The sequence below is a fragment of the Rosa chinensis genome, chromosome 4, assembly GCF_002994745.2.
Source record: "Rosa chinensis cultivar Old Blush chromosome 4, RchiOBHm-V2, whole genome shotgun sequence".
NCBI lineage: Eukaryota > Viridiplantae > Streptophyta > Magnoliopsida > Rosales > Rosaceae > Rosa > Rosa chinensis.
The window spans coordinates 4,189,029-4,206,474 of NC_037091.1; the positions used below are offsets into that span (position 1 = coordinate 4,189,029).

At 40.1% G+C, this 17,446-nt stretch overlaps 1 long non-coding RNA gene and 1 pseudogene across 1 annotated transcript in view; both read right to left on the minus strand.

Moving 5' to 3' along the window:
- Positions 1-2,435: 2,435 nt before the first annotated feature.
- On the minus strand, positions 2,436-4,789 carry LOC112198651 (annotated as a pseudogene).
- Positions 4,790-12,234: 7,445 nt separating this feature from the next.
- Positions 12,235-17,446, minus strand: part of LOC121052433 — a 70,873-nt gene continuing 65,661 nt past the window's right edge. Inside the window, exon 3 of the long non-coding RNA XR_005809062.1 lies at positions 12,235-12,290. This is a non-coding gene — a long non-coding RNA (uncharacterized LOC121052433). The remainder of the gene's footprint in view (positions 12,291-17,446) is intronic.

A 17,446-nucleotide genomic window follows, 5' to 3' on the forward strand; every position in this document is an offset into this window, starting at 1 on the left:
GTTAGTATGCTCCAGGTAGCTCTTATTCCTAATCTTCCAGGTGCCTATTGTGTTGCGGATTGGTTGGTATCCATTTACTCACAGGCCCCTTTAGTTTTTGCTCCTTTATTGATGACCATCTGGGCTACTTGGCGTAACAGAAATTCCCGGATTTGGGATGAGGAGTGCAAGTTGGCTACTGATATTGTGCCAATAACATTGGGTTGGTGGGAGGATTACAAGGCTGCTCGCACTCCCTCACCTTCTGTTCATAGATCAGGGACTTTAACGCAATGGAAAAAGCCTCCTATTGGTTTTATTAAATTGAACGTTGATGCGGCCTTTTGTTTGGATTCGGGTATCACAGGATTGGGAGGTGTTTTCAGGGACCATGAAGGAGTTGTGTTGGGGGGCTTTCGACACACAGTAATGGTGTCTAGTTCTGCCCGCCATGCGGAGTTGTTGGCTTTGCTTCTAGGAGTGCAGTTGGCTATTGATCAGCATTTAACACTAGTGATAGTGGAAACAGATTGTATGGATTTGGTTCAAGCTATCTCTAGCTCTTCCCTTGATCAATTGGAGTTGGGGTTCTTAATTGATGACTTGCGAAACTTGGTGCATGCTGCTTTAGATGCTAAAGTGGTTTTTGGTAATAGGCAGGTTAATCTAGTCGCGCATACTTTGGCGCAGGAGGCCAAAGCTGGTCAATTTAGTATTGATTTCTTTACCAACATCCCTCCAAGTGTGGAGGTTCTAATTTTCTCTGATTGTAATGATGCTTCATCAATGAATTAGTCTTCCATTTCCCTCAAAAAAAAAAAAAAAGAAGAAGAGTTTGATAGTGATTTATGCTTAAGCTTCTGTTGAGAATTTTTATTTAGGTGAAACAATAATTTTTATTCGAAATGATTACATTAAGATTGATGTAGCCAAAATTGGATTGGAATTTGCTATTCATATGTTCTTAACACCGTTCACCGCTGAATCGTCTATGAGCCTGGTTATGCTTTAGATTGTGTTCTACTAATGGAGAAGTTATACGCTTCTGAAATTGATGATATGAAATCAGGGTAACAATTGAGCTCATCATTCACTTCATAGATGGTGAATGAGGTCGGTCTCTTTATCTGATTGATGGACTTAATTGGCTCGTAGAATATTTTGCTTATAATGACCTTACTGTAACCTCTATTCCACACATTATATATAGTTGATAATTAATTGACCATTTTCGAAAAAATTATTATTATTTTTTATACCATAAAGGCGATAGAATTTTTTGAGACAAACAATATATTAATCAACAAAACTTATAGTTAAGTTTACATCACATAGGCACCTATCAGGTGTGAAGTACCGTTCCAAGATTCTTGGAAGAGTCTTGAAGGCAGCGAGTGCTAAGCAACTTGTATTTGATGTCCATGGCTCAACAATTTCGTATTCAGAGATTATGACAAGAACTCTCACCTTGTCATTATCCTCAAGGCCATCATAATTAACATTATCAGAGGCGTCATGATTATCATTATTATGGCCATCGTCTTTGTGGTCTTCATCATCATCTTCGTTGTCTTCATTATCATCGTCATCATAATCAGAAGGGAATTCATAATGATCATAATAGTAATCACGTAATGTATCACGGGATAAAACAAGGCCGACTTTTTGCCCTCCAAGGTGAAAAAACAGACATCGACTTGGTCTATGAAATTTTGGGGGCCATTCTGGCAGCTGCAGAGGTTCCATAGGTTTCAAGGAATCACATGTATAAGACATGTGGAAGGCTAGTACTGTATGAGGTTGTTCCAAACTAATGAGAACATAGGAAACCCTCACCATCACCATGATGAAACTTCAACTTGATAAATAGTTAATCATAACCATCAATAGAGGGAATATAGTTCCCAAACAAAGGTCCAATTATGTCCATCGTTTTTCCGGATGGGTCGCGTCAAACATGTACACTTCGGTCTGATTTCTGCCCCAGAGTAGGATTTTGGTGCCTGCAATTGCATGAGTGAAGCGTTGGGATACTTCCGAGGAGGCGCATCCAGAGGCAACCAGTCATCCTGTATTGGTTCAAATACCTCGAATGACTCACAATCACATAGACCACCGAAGCAATAAAGTTTGTCGTCCACCTCTACTAAAACAGGTTCAGGTCTACCAACCTTAAAAACTTGGGAAGGATGCAATTTTGGGTTTGGATATGTGCTTGGATCTGTCTCAAACACACAAACTTATTTGCTTAGTGAATATTCAAAAATATGAGGACGTTGTACCGGAGGAAAAACCTTACCACCAGAGAATAATTTTGGAGCCGACGACACCAGTACTCATTTGTAGGGGAACAATAGTTTTAGGTCCACATCTATAAGCAAGTCTCTGTAATTTCAGATCATTGCCGCCATGATGGCTTAATCTGATGGATTGAATAACATGAGCATTGTCGTTAGTGTACTCCTCCAAACATAAGTTTAGTGACTTATACTTGCTTTCTTCTTCCATGATTTCTTTCTTCTTTTTCTCCTCTGCCTTAAGTGTTGCTAAAGTAGAAGAATTTCTTCTTCTGAATTCTGAAAACATGCTAATTTTCTTTGTCTCATTCTTCCAGTTGCTTGCTATTGTTGACGTAGCCGCTGCGGCCGCTGCCTTTCTGGTTGCAAAACTTTCCAACATTGCAAAACAGTGCCTCCTACACCACGCCATTATCTATACCCCTCGCTTAAACCCTAATTTTCACAGAGGACATATAAAGGCGATATATAATTGCCATATAAACAACGCAATTTGATTTTTCTTATTAATAAAAGTTATCTTTCTTCCAACTTCAGCAAAAGCATTTATCAACACCCCAAAGACAATTACATCAGGCTGCACATTGAATTGAACCATCTGTTTATAAACTTCCTCTGCCCTTTCCAATTGACCTAATTTTGCAAAGCTTGAAATCACAGCACAATAGGGGATGCAATCACGTACCAACCCTGACTCCTGCATCTTCTTCAGATAAGGCATTGCAGTATGTGGCATATCACCACTAGCCAAAATTTGTATCAGAGAACTATAGCTACAACTGTCTGGAATCACACTATGACTCTCCGCGCTACCAAACAACTGGCAAGCTCTACTGTAATGTTTACCAACCACATACGATTTGATCATCACGTTGAACTCAAGGACACTCAACTTCTTCACTTCTCGGCAGCAATTGAAAACTTTCTCAGCTTCCAAAATATGCCCACGCTCTCCATATGCATCAATGTTGGCAGAATAGCAATCAGATCCCATTTTCCCTGAGAGATGAAATCTCAAGAACCAAACCCAAGACTTCTCAAGCATCCCCGCTTCTATATACATCCTAGTCAGAGCCGAATGAGTGAACTCATCAATTTCAAGCCCCCTTTCATCCATCTCTGATATGAGCTCTTCAGCTTTGCTAACCATGTGCCTTACAGAGTATGCATACAAAAGGGTGCGATAACTCACAGGGTCTGGCTCAAGGCAAGCCTCCTTCATCTTTGCAAAGTAGTTTGTAGCTGTGTCTATATTATCATGCCTAGCATGGAGGGAAATCAGAATATTATATGTTCTCGTGTCTGGTGGGCATCGAACCTCTTCCATCTTCTGCATAAGTGAAGCAACTTCTGCAAGCTGACCATGATTACCGCAAATGTGAATCATTGTATTGAAAGTCACTGTAGTTGGAGCAATCCCTTCCCTCAGCATCGATGCAAACATTTCCGACGCGTCTTTAAGCTGGCCAGCTTTTCCACGCGTGTCGATCAATGTGTTATACGTATGCAAGCTCAAAGAACCATGAGAATGCAAGGAGCTCTCCGACCATTTCTCAAAAAACTCCTCAGCTTTTCGGTACTCCCCTGCTTTCTTATACAACTGCAGCACAATGGCCATAGTAACCTCATCAGGTTTCATTCCTTGCTTGGTCATCCTCTGCAGCCAAATGAGCGCTTCCTTTTCGAACCCACCTTTACTGTAAACATCAATCAAAGTTCCATAAGTTGAGTTAATGGGTGCCATTCTTTCCACATTCATCTCATCCCAAAGACTCCTTAGATGACTCCACTTCTTCGCCTTCCCAAGAATCCTAAGCACTATATTATAGTGAATCACATGCAACTCATGACACCTCTTCTTCTTAAACCACATAAAATCCCAAAGCCCTTTCCCAACTCCTCTGCTCCTTCAAAATTATGCTCCTTTCCTTGTTACTAAGCGTCTCTCCCCACGGCCCCAGAGCCGCATCCAAGTCCTCAACTTCCTCCAACGCCGTCAACATTGCCGGAATGCACCCGCCGTAACTCAGCCATTTCGTCGAACACTTGGTCTGCACTTTCTTCACCACACCATTCCCAACCCCCAACCCCAATTCAACCCCAAAATCCTTTCTTTCCACAAACCCACCATCACCCAGATTCTCTAATCCCTCTTCCTCATCTGGGTTCTTCACAAAACCACGCTTCTTCAACTCAACTTCATGAACAACAACACTGCCACCATTACTATGTCTGGGTCTACAAACTTCACCAAAACCCTTCTTGAACCCTCCTCCGTGAAGCACTCTCTGCTTCCTATCTCTTGTTATGAGTTCGAGTTTCTCCAGTGGAGGGAGTCCTGTGTTGGGTGAGGTCCTCGTGGAACCCAAAACGGGGAAGTCCAGCTGGAGCTTCGCAAGCATTGTTTATCACAGAAATGGAAAATTCCTCTGGTTTTTGTTGAATATCAGAAGCTGGATAATAACATGGTGTCGTTGAGAGGTGCTCTCAACTTTGGGCGGGGTAGGAGAGAGTGTTATAGACTCACTAGTCCAACTCCGACGGAGAGAGGCAGGATAAATTTATAAACGCAATTTTTTTTTCTTTTGTTAGATAAAGAATGTAACTATTATTTTTTCTTTTGTTAGATAAAGAATGTAACTATTATAGGGTGCGGCTATTGCCACCCTATCATTTTCTTTGTTCACCCAACAAATATTTAAATTATTGAAAGACTATATTACTCAAATGCAAAATAACTAATAAGTACACTAATTTTCTAAAATTTAAATCTTTAAGGAAAACTAAATACATAACTAATTAAATACAAAACTACTTAATTTCTCTTCTGATAACATTAATCTTCACCTTCTCCATCCAAATTTCAATTTATTACAATTTTCTTTTTTATATTTTTGTTGCGTCCTCATCGTTAATTCATTATTCAATTCATAAAACCATTAGTGTTAACTTCATCAAAATCTTTATAATACCTTTATAAACACCGAAAGTAAAAAATTTAAAACACGAAAACAAAAATCAAATCATTTTTTCATTGCTCATAGTAGCACTTACTAATTTTTTTAATATGGATTGAAATAAACGAACATTGAAACTGAATGGAAAAAAATAAAAAAAAATGGAAGTAAATCAAATTATGATTTTATTAGGAAACTTTAATATAATTTAGGACGTCTTTTTAATTGATATAAGTTAAATGAGAAATTTTAGTTAAACAAAATTTCTTTTTCAATTTGACATGTCATATGATGGAGGATATTCCTGGAAAGAGAAATTGGTTGGATAAGTAAATCTAATAATTGAAATTAAAATGTAGGGTGTAATGAGAAAGTAGGGTGAACAAAGAAAATTATAGGGTGGCAATAGCCTCACCCCTATTATATAGTCCAGAATCACCGCGGGGTATATTGACAATTTTATGCTCCGGTGACAAAGTAAAGTGACACACTATTGAAACCTAAATTGAAACAAGTCGAGTTAAGGTTTCGATTTATTTATGCTCTATAGGACCGTCCTATACAGAGGAGGCTTCACTGGGATTGCTTGCATAAACTATCTCTATCTTCAACTAATAGTACAGTCTTACTTTGAATTGGGTTTCCAAGTGCATTTTTTTTCTGAGATTTTTTCGATCTATTGATGACTATTAATAAATATCTTAATTTTTGTTTATGATTTAATACTATGATGTCAATTCTTGAATGAGGTATTCAACTCCGGGGATGAATCGAAAAAGAAATCTTTATTGGTTCTACCTCCGATGCAGAGCCTAAAAAAAAAAAAAATATTTACTAGTGCTTCTGTCACTAGCCATAATCCTTTAAGTAGTCATAATCCGATATTAACTAAAGTTTAGAGAATGAAACTATGCGATTGATGGGCTAAATTCTTCTCATTCATAACGACATTTCTTCTCCTTTGATATCTTCTCCTCTATTTTTGAACGCGGGGGTGTCAGTCCATTGAAATAAAGTAGGAAACATTACAAGAGATGACTCACCCGGACTCCGGGCAACGACAGAAAGAGTCATGAATGAAAAATCTAAGACAAACCTAGACTAATCAAACATAATGAATCCATGAGATGAAGCTCAAGTGCTGTAGAAACCAAGTTCGACACTACTAGGATGGTCTCCGACCAAAGACAAAAGACCATCCCAATTTGTTCATGTTCCCATCAACGTACCCTACTCTAGGGCACCCATGGGAGTGCATTCCTCGGACTCAGAACCTTTGCCAGGAGACATGTGAACCTCCCCACCAGCAGGGGTTGATGTTGCTGCAGCCAGACCCGAGCTGCCTTCCCCATAGGAAGGGTGTTCCACTACCTTAAAACTCCTATTCCTCCGAGGTTTTAGGTCCTCAGAGATCAGCTTCTTAGGTTTCAAACCCACGGGTTTCGGGTTATTCTTGCGCCAGGAGGACGTCCCAACTTTGCCTTCTTTGCTGGGGAGACTAGGATAACCTAATTTCTACTCTTCAGGGCCAATTCAGGTTCAAAGCCAAGATCAATATCCTCCACCTGAGGTACCTCCTCAACTGTCTTCTTACGCTTATTATATTGCATGAGGGCCGCAGAGGCTATTCTCTTCTTCCCACTAAGAGATGGGACATCTGCAGCAGCTTGCATGGGCTCACTAACCGCCTGGACTGGAGATGGGATTTTGGCCAGTTGGGCCGCTACAGCTGACGCCGAGAAGCCCTAGAGTGAACCTGGGGTCGGCTTTGCCATGGAAGTGAAGAGTTTAGGCGATGTGGACTGAGTCAAGACCTCCGCAAGACTCGGAGCAGCAGATCCAACCAAAATAGGTTTAGGGTTGGCGCCGACAGAGACCTGCAGCGCTTCCGGAAGGCCAGCATAACCCTACCGCTGGTGTTCCATCATACCACAGACCCAACAGAAACCAACGAGTCTCTCATATCTGAACTTTACCGTAGCAGATGCCCTAAAGGTGAAATCAAAGGTGGATGGAGGGAAAACCTGTTTCACCGGAGACGGCAGAAGGTGGCGGATATGAACTTGTGCCGCCGTTCCCTTGCGAATTCCAGTCTTGTCCAGATGCACGATCTCCCCTAAGGTAGCTCTAATGAGCGCCAGCCCTCAGTAACTAGGCCTGATCAAACCCATAATCTCAACCCAAATTGGGAAGGAAGAGATCGACACGTGCGTTGGATCTTTCAAACCATCGAACTCAGCACACAATACCCAGCGCTCACTTGCCAAAGAACCATGGCCCTCCCTCGACCGTCCTCAAACGATCCTCTAGATTTGAAAACTGAAACACAAAGCGATCCTTGACTGCACGTGCAGAGAGACGATTCCCAAGCCCCCATAGGGAGGTCATGGTCCCCAAGAAAGCCTTGGGATCAGCCCGATGCTTGGCCGTGACGGAGAGAAGTCTCCCTACCGCAAAGTGATGGGAAGACACTGCAGCAGCACCAACAGGGCCAAAGGATGTCCGACCATCTTCAGAGATCGCCAATGCTGCTGCCAGACCAGCGGTAACGTGATCAACCATGGTGGGAGAGAGAAGGATGTCGAGAGAAGCACTAGCCAGAAACCCTAGCAGAGCGAAGAAACCCTAGCACCGTAAAACTCTCCTAGGTCCCTAGCCATTTGCTTGATAGTCTTAAATCAAAACCGGACATCTACTGCTACATTGTGATTCAGATTTATACATTTGTATCTTTTTTGCTTCATATGTTTCACAATGTTCTATAGCAACAGATGTGTTGCTGCAGTATATACCCTTAACTATAGAAAATGAAGCCAATTAGCGTTGCCTTGATATCTGTCAAGCTCAACTGCATTCATTGGAATTACAGAGAGTCGATCGATGACATTCGCAGTTGAGATGTAATTCATGATAAAGAAACCATCTTTTGTACCTCAACTCTCATTACCACTTCAAATGTTACTGATTACACGCATTTATATACGTGTAATTATATCTAAAACACTAGAATTAAGCTAATCCTCAAGTCAATTTTTATGTAATTAATCCATTTTTATTTATTGTATAGGAAATAAGCGGAATTGCAGAAACGTGAGAAATTGGCGCGAAATTGGAGTAATTTGGAGATTTCGGCAAAATGACAAAATAATAGAACATCGGTCAACCACAGTCAACACGAGTGACGAAGACGAATCCGATTATTTCAAAATTATGTCATTCGGGTGTGGTTTATGATTGGAAGAAGAAAATAATAATAATATTAATTAGCAATGAAAGAAATGGAACAGCTTAATTAATTAAGCATTGCTTAATTGCATAATTAAGCTTCCGTTTTCTTTTATTTATGCAGGATGCAGCTCCACCCTTTCTTAATTAAACTAATGTTTAATTAAATGAAAGGATCACCACATCACGTGCACAGCATATCCACTCTCATACCTTTTCATTCACCACCACATGATCTTCATAACCGAACAAAACCCTTATCTCTTCTATATATATATATTCATCTCAGCCTCTTCTGGGGAGATACCCGAATTCAACAGAAGCCGCACTCCCCCCATCTTCATATACCATCACCCTTCTCTCTCTCTTCTTCTCCAAAACACCACACCCACTTTATATTTTCTTTTAATCTTCACTACTCCATATCAATTCCTCATCAATTTCTCAAGAGATTTCAAGGAGCATCAATATTTGAGATTGGGTAAAAGTGAAAAATCATAAATCAAGGCTTGTCATAATTGCTCCATAGCAATTTGTGACTTCTCACTCCTCTTCACTTTTATCTCTTTATTTGATGTATTTTGTTGTTGATTTGTGGATGGGTTGTGAGTAGTCTATTTAGGAAGCTAGGGTTTGAGCCCTAGCATGGATTTAATGTAATAAATATGTTTTGATTTAATGGTTTTCAATTTCGTGTTTGGCATATGTTCTATTCTATAATATTTGGCTTAGATGCATGCTTAGGAGCTTGATTAACTCTTGAATATGTAGATGAGCATGTCTAGAAAAATTAGGGGACCTAATCACTTCTCTAATTTATGGCTAGGACACTTGTTTAGAACATGGTTAGTTACAATACCAATTTCGATTGCCGTATTGGCTAGCTTGGGAACCTTGATTCTAGGACTCTTCGCCTTTTGGTGCAACTAGAGGCCCTAACAAGGCTCTAGATTGTCCCAATTGAGTTTCTACGACCCTTGATCCGGAGTAGGAATACCCTTTAAAGAATCTATTGACCCGTGAGCCTTGAAAAGCCTTGGGTACGGTTCTTGATGCCATTATGAATTAAATGACCATATCGGAGCATATTTATGCATTGAATTTGGCTAGGAGGATACCCTAGTGACCTAATTTTCATTTCTTGATAAGTTTCTATTATCTTTATCTTTAGTTCCAATATTAATTTTCAATTGTCAATTTTATTTTTCACAATCAAAATCAAATTTCATAAATCACTTTCATTGTCAATACCACTTGGTTGTGGGTTTCCGCATTTATTTGTGGTTCTCTTGACCGATTTTAGGCTTGGTTGTTCCGAGCCGGGCATGTAAATAGTTTGGTGCTATTTTTCTAGGTTCTTTGTTAATTGTTAGTGACTTAGTAATCGGCATAACCAAGGATTGAAGTTAGCTTTTCAATCCCCGTGGTACGATAATTTCGGGTCTAAATATTTCCCACTTCTTTGATGACCGTGCCCTTATTGCGCGTAAGTTGCATTCAAGCACTCAAATCAGTTACTCCCCTCTAATTCGTAAAAATAGAGTAGAGAAAAACAAAGGGTGTGTTGTTCATGTACAATTCATTGATTAGTGGCGAGGCTATTGTTCAGATGTTACATTGAGCGCTTTCTGTGAAGGGGTACGGTTCAGCTCCATGGGTCGCTTGTGAAGATGAGTTTGGAGGAACACGTGTTTATTAGGAACTGGATCATGCCGGAAGGTGTTTGATGAAATGCTTGAGAGAAATACTGGGTCGTGGACTAGTTCGATTTATGCTTATGGTGACTATGGTGCGTGTCATTTCTGCTTGTGCAAAGTTGAAGGATGTTGCGTTCAGTGAGAGGTGTTGGGCTTACATTGGAGAGTCTGGACTGAATAGTGTAATATCCTTATGTGAATTCACTTGTTGATATGTTTATGAAATTTGGGGATACTAGTGCTGCTAAGTGTGTCTTTTTGATGAATGTGTGGATAAAAACTTGGTTCTTTACAGTAGGGATTTGTCAAATTATGTGCGCTAGGGATTGGTTGGTGAAGCAGTTTCGGTGATGGGTGAAATGCTACAACAGGGCCTAAAACCCGACAAGGTTGCCATTTTGTCTGCAATCTCAGCTTTCGCACAACTAAGCGATTCTCTCACTGGAAAGTATTGCATGTTTATGTTCTAAGGAATGGACTGGAAGGTTGTAATACGATTTGCAATGCTATGATTGACATGTACATGAACTGCGGCCAACAAAAGATGGCTTGCAGAGTTTTTGACAATATGTCGAATAGGACTGTAGTATCATGGAACTCATTGATTTCTGGTTTCATAAGAACTGGTCATGTGAAGTCAGCTTGGAAATGTTCAGTGAGATGCCAAAGAGTGATCTTGTCTCTTGGAACACTATAATTGGTGCTCTGTTCCAAGAGAGCAAGTTTGGGGAAGCAATTGAACTTTTGAGGGTGATGCAGACTGAGGGAATAAAAGGAGATAGGGTGACCATGGTGGAGGCTGCATCTGCCTGCGGTTATCTAGGAGCCCTTGATCTTGCAAAGTGGATTCATGCTTATATCGAGAAAAAAATGAAATTAACTGTGACATGTGGCTCGATACAGCTTTAGTTGACATGTCTGCTAGATGTGGTGACCTTCAAAGTGCAATGAAGGTGTTCAATAACATCGCAAGAAGAGATGTTTCTGCTTGGACAGCAGCCATTGGAGCAATGGCCATGCAAGGAAATGGGGAGTGAGCTATAGAGCTTTTTTATGACATGCTTAAGCAAAGGGTGAAACCAGATGAAGTAGTCTTTGTGGCAGTACTAACAGCATGCAGCCATGTTGGTCTTCTGGATATCGTTGTTTTTTTATTTGTTGGGTTTTCTGAGCTTTTAATTCATAGTGGTTAGTAACATTTGAAATTAGAAAAATGGTAGTTGCATAAACTGATCAGCATATATGGATGGCTTGGATCTGGGGTTACCATACTAGCACCTTAAGAAAGAGGAGCAAGTACGTCTAGTTATATTTGGAAAGAACTTTGATATTAGTAAATGGCTCCATGGATTAATGGCAATTTTGTTTTGTATATCTGTTCTTGAAAAGTTCTGACTGCATGTATTCCATTGCAGTGATCAAGTAGTGTGGTTGATGAGACTGATTATCTGTACAGTCATAGGCAAGTGGCATCAGTACAAATTTACAATATGTAGGTATGTAAATGTAATCATCTTCTAATAAATAACTGAATCTTTTCCATTTCCTTTTCCAAGTTTTTAATTTAAATTTTTAACTTAGATGGTGCTAGTTTTGTGTCGTTATGTTGCAGTATAACAGCACGCATCTATGATTATTCAATCATTATTCTACATGTTTCTGAAACCTACTTAGTAAAATGAAAAGAACATTGAAAAATGGCTCATTCTTTAGCAAACTTATTCTTCCTCTGTAAATTTAGAAAGTAGTTGGAACTTGAAAGGATTGGAGTACCCTCTAATTAAAGATCTATAAACTAAGGTTTCGAGTATCTCAGCTCTAGCAATTACACCATCACATATTTATATTGAGTATCTAATGTTGCATCCAAATCTGCCCAGAAGTCCCAACCATCTCTGCTTCAATTGAATCCCGACTGTTGTTTCATCCATGTCTGCATTGGGAGCAGAAAGGGGCAAGATCTATCTTGATTTTTACTTTATTAGTGCAACCTTGTTATTCCCATTGCCATGTTTATCATGTACAATTAACTCTGGTATATTTTGATGAGCATTGGATGAAGAAAAGCCTAGCAAGTGTAACTTCATAATTGAACATATGGCTCTGTCTCTACTCGATAAGAACTACATAGGTTACTTGAGATAAGCCTCCTCATGCTCTCTCATATCTTTATACACCTTGTATTGTGCAGCTTTGTTTTTCACTCGCATTATAGTGCTTAAACCAAGATTGCTTTGAAGATCCACATCTATAGCATACCTCATCTATTAATTGAGATGCACCTTGTGCATTTTGAAGTCCCTTGGTGGCGGCACTACCGCGGCCAGCGGCGCCGGCTCTGCCTCTCCCACGCTGGTTAATGTTGCCACGTGTCCGCACATTATTTTGGCGGTTTCCTTCATTTGTAGGGCGGTTGTATGGACCCACATGTCCATTTTGTTGTTCCTTAAATTTAGGGTTCCGCTTCTTGCGCCCTCCTTTAGGTGCTTAATTATAATTCTCCTTGTGAACGCTCTTAGTTTCAAGGCCCTTGAATTATAGTTTTTCACGAGTATATTGTCATGTTTTCTCAGCAACTGACATAGCAGTGATAAGCTGAAGAAACCTCGTGATCCGTCTAGCATTGCGCTCAAGCCTATATTGCTTTGCAACCATTAATGCTGAAACGGGGAAGGTTGAGAGGGTTTCTCAATTAATTCCTGTTTTGTGAGCTCTACTCCACAGAATCTCATTAGTAGTGAGGTGATTCTTGACATTATTCACCCATCGGTGATAACCAATGTCATTCAAGTCTAGTTTAGTGAAGTCGAGTTTTTGCATGTTTGCATTCAACATTAAAAAAAAAGGAGAATAAATTAGTTTCAGAGTATAATACTTCCACGACAACTAATTAAGGATTTTTGAGCCTCTTTGTTACTAAGAATTTCAAGAAGTTTGGATTAGACCGAAACAATGATGTTTGCATGGTCAATTTTTGATGCTCACGAACGCTTTTAGTTCGTAGCTTACGAGCACTCTTGGTTCGTAGTTTATTCAATTTCTCAACGAACCTCTTGTTCGGAGGAGCATGAACCCCCACAGTTCGGCTCCATCCCACGTTTATAAGAAAGGTGGGATGTAGAAGAAGGGACATTAGAATCCCCGAGTACAAGAAAACAAAAATTAAAAGAAAGTAGGAACTGTTATAAAAACTTACTTGGTGTTTTCTTGTTACCTGGTCTTGCTTATCGAGGTTGACGTAAGCGCGTGTTGATGCAAGCGTGCGAGACTGATTCAGTTTTGCATAGGCATGCAAGATGTGTGTAGGTAGGCACATGTGGCGGCGCAGGGAGGCACACTAGGTAATCCTAGGGTAGGGTTTTAGGGTTTCACAGAAGAAGAAAGAATGATTTTTGGCTTCTGATTCAGGGTTAGGGCTCATACTGATAACGTGTTTTAGGAAAAGAGAATTGTAGAGAGAATTAATTGGGAGAATAGATGTGTCTTTCATTGATAATAGGAGCCTTTATATATAGAGGATACAAGTACATAATCTTTGAGTACAAGGAATCATATTCTAATTAGAACTAGGAATCTAGAACATTCTCTCCTATTATAACTATAGAAAGCAATCCTAATTTGGTAAGGCACACATATTCCTGATATCCTTCAACATGTCTCTTGATTTCTCATCACTTAATTGTTATTTCGAATTGAAATCTCATTCGCTTCCTACCTTTTTCTTTTTCTTTTTGAACTTACTGAAGCTAATGCTTTTAAATTCTTCACACTGTTCACATTCTGTGACATCAACAAAGTGGCTGGTGTTGTCGGAGAATGGAATTGTGTGTTTATTATTGATAATAGGAGCCCTTATATAGGGAGTTACAAGGTATACAAAAGGTAAGAGAATCCGAATACAATTGAATACCTATAACACTTTCCTGTTACAATTCTAAACCCTAGTTTGTAGAGGCACACTATGTCGACATCCTTCAACACTCCCCCTTGTGCCGCTCAAATTTGGTGATGACGCTTTGATCATTGCCTCGTTAAAAACCTTGCCAGGTAACAAAAACCCTGTGGGACAAAAATAAATTTGGTCGAAGGACAAAAAGAGCACAACACATCCTTCACTCTTCGAGATCGAACATGTAGACATCATGCCTCCCCCTGATGTCAATATCTCCCCTTGATTGCTACAATCATGGGAGTTCGGATAACTTTCTCAATCCGATGCTCTTCACATGTTTCTCGAAGGTGGATTTTGGTAACGACTTAGTAAATAAGTCCGCTACATTATCCTCTGATAGGATTTGGTTCACTTCAATATTTAGAAATGCTTGTTGTCATTTTGATGGAGGGGAGGAGGAGCACGGAAGGTGGCATTTTGCCTTGTGGGGTCCGATCCCACACTTCTATCATCTCTTTTCTCTGTAGGGATAGAACAAGCCCATATCAATCGTATCTCTCAAATATCGAAAGATTGTCTTTATACCATTCTAATGGCGTTGCGTTGGCGCAGGGCTATGTCTAGCCAGCAAGTTCATAATAATTGAGGTGTCCGGTCTTGTATTGTGCTAAGTACAATAATGCGCCTATTGTACATAAGTAAGCACTTCCGCTATTAACACGTCTTCGTCATCATCCCTGGGACGAAACGGATCCCTTTTAGGGTCAAGACTACGGACGACCATGAGAGTGCATCTTTGACTTTATCAAAATGCAAAGCATTTATTGACACGGTATACAAGTTCTAAATCTAGACAAAACCGTGTTCTCCCAAGTTCCTTCATCTCAAGCTCGGATTTCAGGTGTTCAGCGGTTTCCCTTAACTCTCAAGGGTTCCAATTATGTTTATCAACATGAACAGCGACAATTGCAAATCCCGAACTTGTCATGAAAACGCAGGGGCATAGTTCATCATATCCCTTCCCAATCAAGTAGTCACTTTAGTGAGCGTTTCACTCTCATTGCAAACGCTCTCCGTGGTCAAGAGCCACTTGATTTGGGTAAATGAAGTACACAAGAACCTTCATTATATTCCGTATCTAGACCCCCATAGAGATACGTAGTGACCACATTCGTAAGCCGCATGTTTAGTTATTTGGAAACTACCAAACTGATAAGGTAGTGGAGTGCAATGACATCCATTACAAGAGAATATGTCTTCTTGCAGTTGATTCCAGGGCGTTGTGAGAAACCTTGCGCCATAAGGCGAGATTACCATATCTTTTTCTCATCATGCTATCTAACGAAGACCTATTAATGTCAATAGGTTTTATGTTAGGAGGTGTTGGCATCTCAGGCCCGAAATCCTTCCTCTTCGTTAGTGAATCCAATTCAACCTGGATCGCATCTTTCCATTTAAGCCAATTTTCTCTACGTTGGCATTCTTCAATGGAGTAAGGTTCAATGTCATTGGTCTCAATAATTCTTCGTCCTCATGTACACTAGTGTAGTTCGTAGAGATCTCTATATTTTCAGGAATTAGTTCTAACATTGAGGCGTCCCCCAACGATGTCTCTTGGACATAACCACAATCCAAAATATTCTCATGAGACGGATTTTGAGTATCAATGATCAATGGATCAAGTTATGCCAAACTCGCTCTCTTCTTAGGGCGAGAATCTATCGAACCTATAGGTCTCCTACTCTCTCTAGCGGAACCCGTGGCCTATAACACCATTATGCTACCTTTGTGGCGTCCCCATACCACCATCTATGGTAGTGGTGCAGTACCCATCTTCTCTGGGTGGCACCATGTCCTCTTATGGGGACATCAATCCTTGCAGGCATGTTTGCACCAGGTATATGTGATCTCGTCACTTTTAGGGGATCAAGATGAGACATAGTGGGGACAGACCACGATAATTCCTGTCGTTCCTGTTGAACATTGACGTTCTAATCTCCCCCTAACGACGGAAAGGCTGTCTCATCAAAGTGACAATTCGCAAATCTAGCGAAATAGAGATCGCCTGTCAAGGGTTCTACATAGCTGACTTATAGTTGGAAACTCATGTCCAACAAATATATATATGCATTCGTTGCAATGACTCATGTTGATGCGCTGTGGCGGCGCAATTGGCACATGAACTGCACACTCAAATATGCATAAATACGAGATATTAGAATCGAACTTAGTCACTAGCTGTAAAGCATATAAAAGTTGAGTGGCTGCTATGAGTCGTAGACGAATTAGCATAGCTGCATGCGTTATTGCATAACCCAAGCAGAAATATTGGTACGCATTACCAATGTCCGGGCTACCATCGTAGTCGTTTAATGGTGGCTTTTCTGCGAGACCAATTGGGTGTGTACATGAGAATATGATACTTGATATCAATACCCAATGATATGCAATAGTCATCGAAAATTATCGATGTAAACTCTCTAGCATTATCAAGTCAAATTGACTGAATGGGATGATCTGGGTAGTGAGCCCGTAGCCATATGTTATGCGCTAGGAGTGTAGTATAAGCAGCATTACAAGTGGATAATGGCACAACACGTGACCAGCGTGTTTGAGTATCAACCAACACCATAAAACATCTATACGGTCCGCAAGTTGGTTGATCAAATCCATAGAATTCCCTTAGATTCTTTGTAAGAATGGAATTATTTCCTCAATCTCCTTTGCATAGGATGGTCTCAATCCTAAATAACAGGCTTTATAGAACGAAACATGAGCTTTATAATCAACCAATGAAGGTTTTGGTTAAGCCATAATGTCACAATAGACTTGAGAAGTAGAGAGAGGAGTTTATGGCGTCAATGCCATGTATTTTCCGCAGGGGGTAGGTGGCGCCAGCCATGTATGGCCGGTCTTTGCACAATCATGGAGCCATGAGGCGCATGTGCAGCTCCTCGAACCAATTCTTGGTTCTTACTTTTCTTCGTTCTGAAAATGGATGTTCGTGTAAAGTCTTTAATACAAGGATCATCATGTTAAAGCCTATATGTGTCAAAATCCCATAAGTCGTCTCTCATGACATGGTCGGATTCAATAACTCAAATAGTGGTTGCATACAACCCACTGGAGCGACACATAAGTTTCTCTAATACTCGTTTATGTCCATAGTCATTAGAGGTGATGCAAAGGAACTCTGTCCATTCTCATAATGTGTTTCCACATGAAAACCATTGGCTCTTATAAAGTTCGAATTAAGGTATGTCCAAGACATTAAGTAAAAGAATTGACACTTTATTAATAGGCAATGATTACATCAAAGTTTCCGAAATCTAATCCAAAATAAAATCAAAGTAAGACACATTGTAGTCACTCTATCCGTTTGGTAACTCCAATCAAATA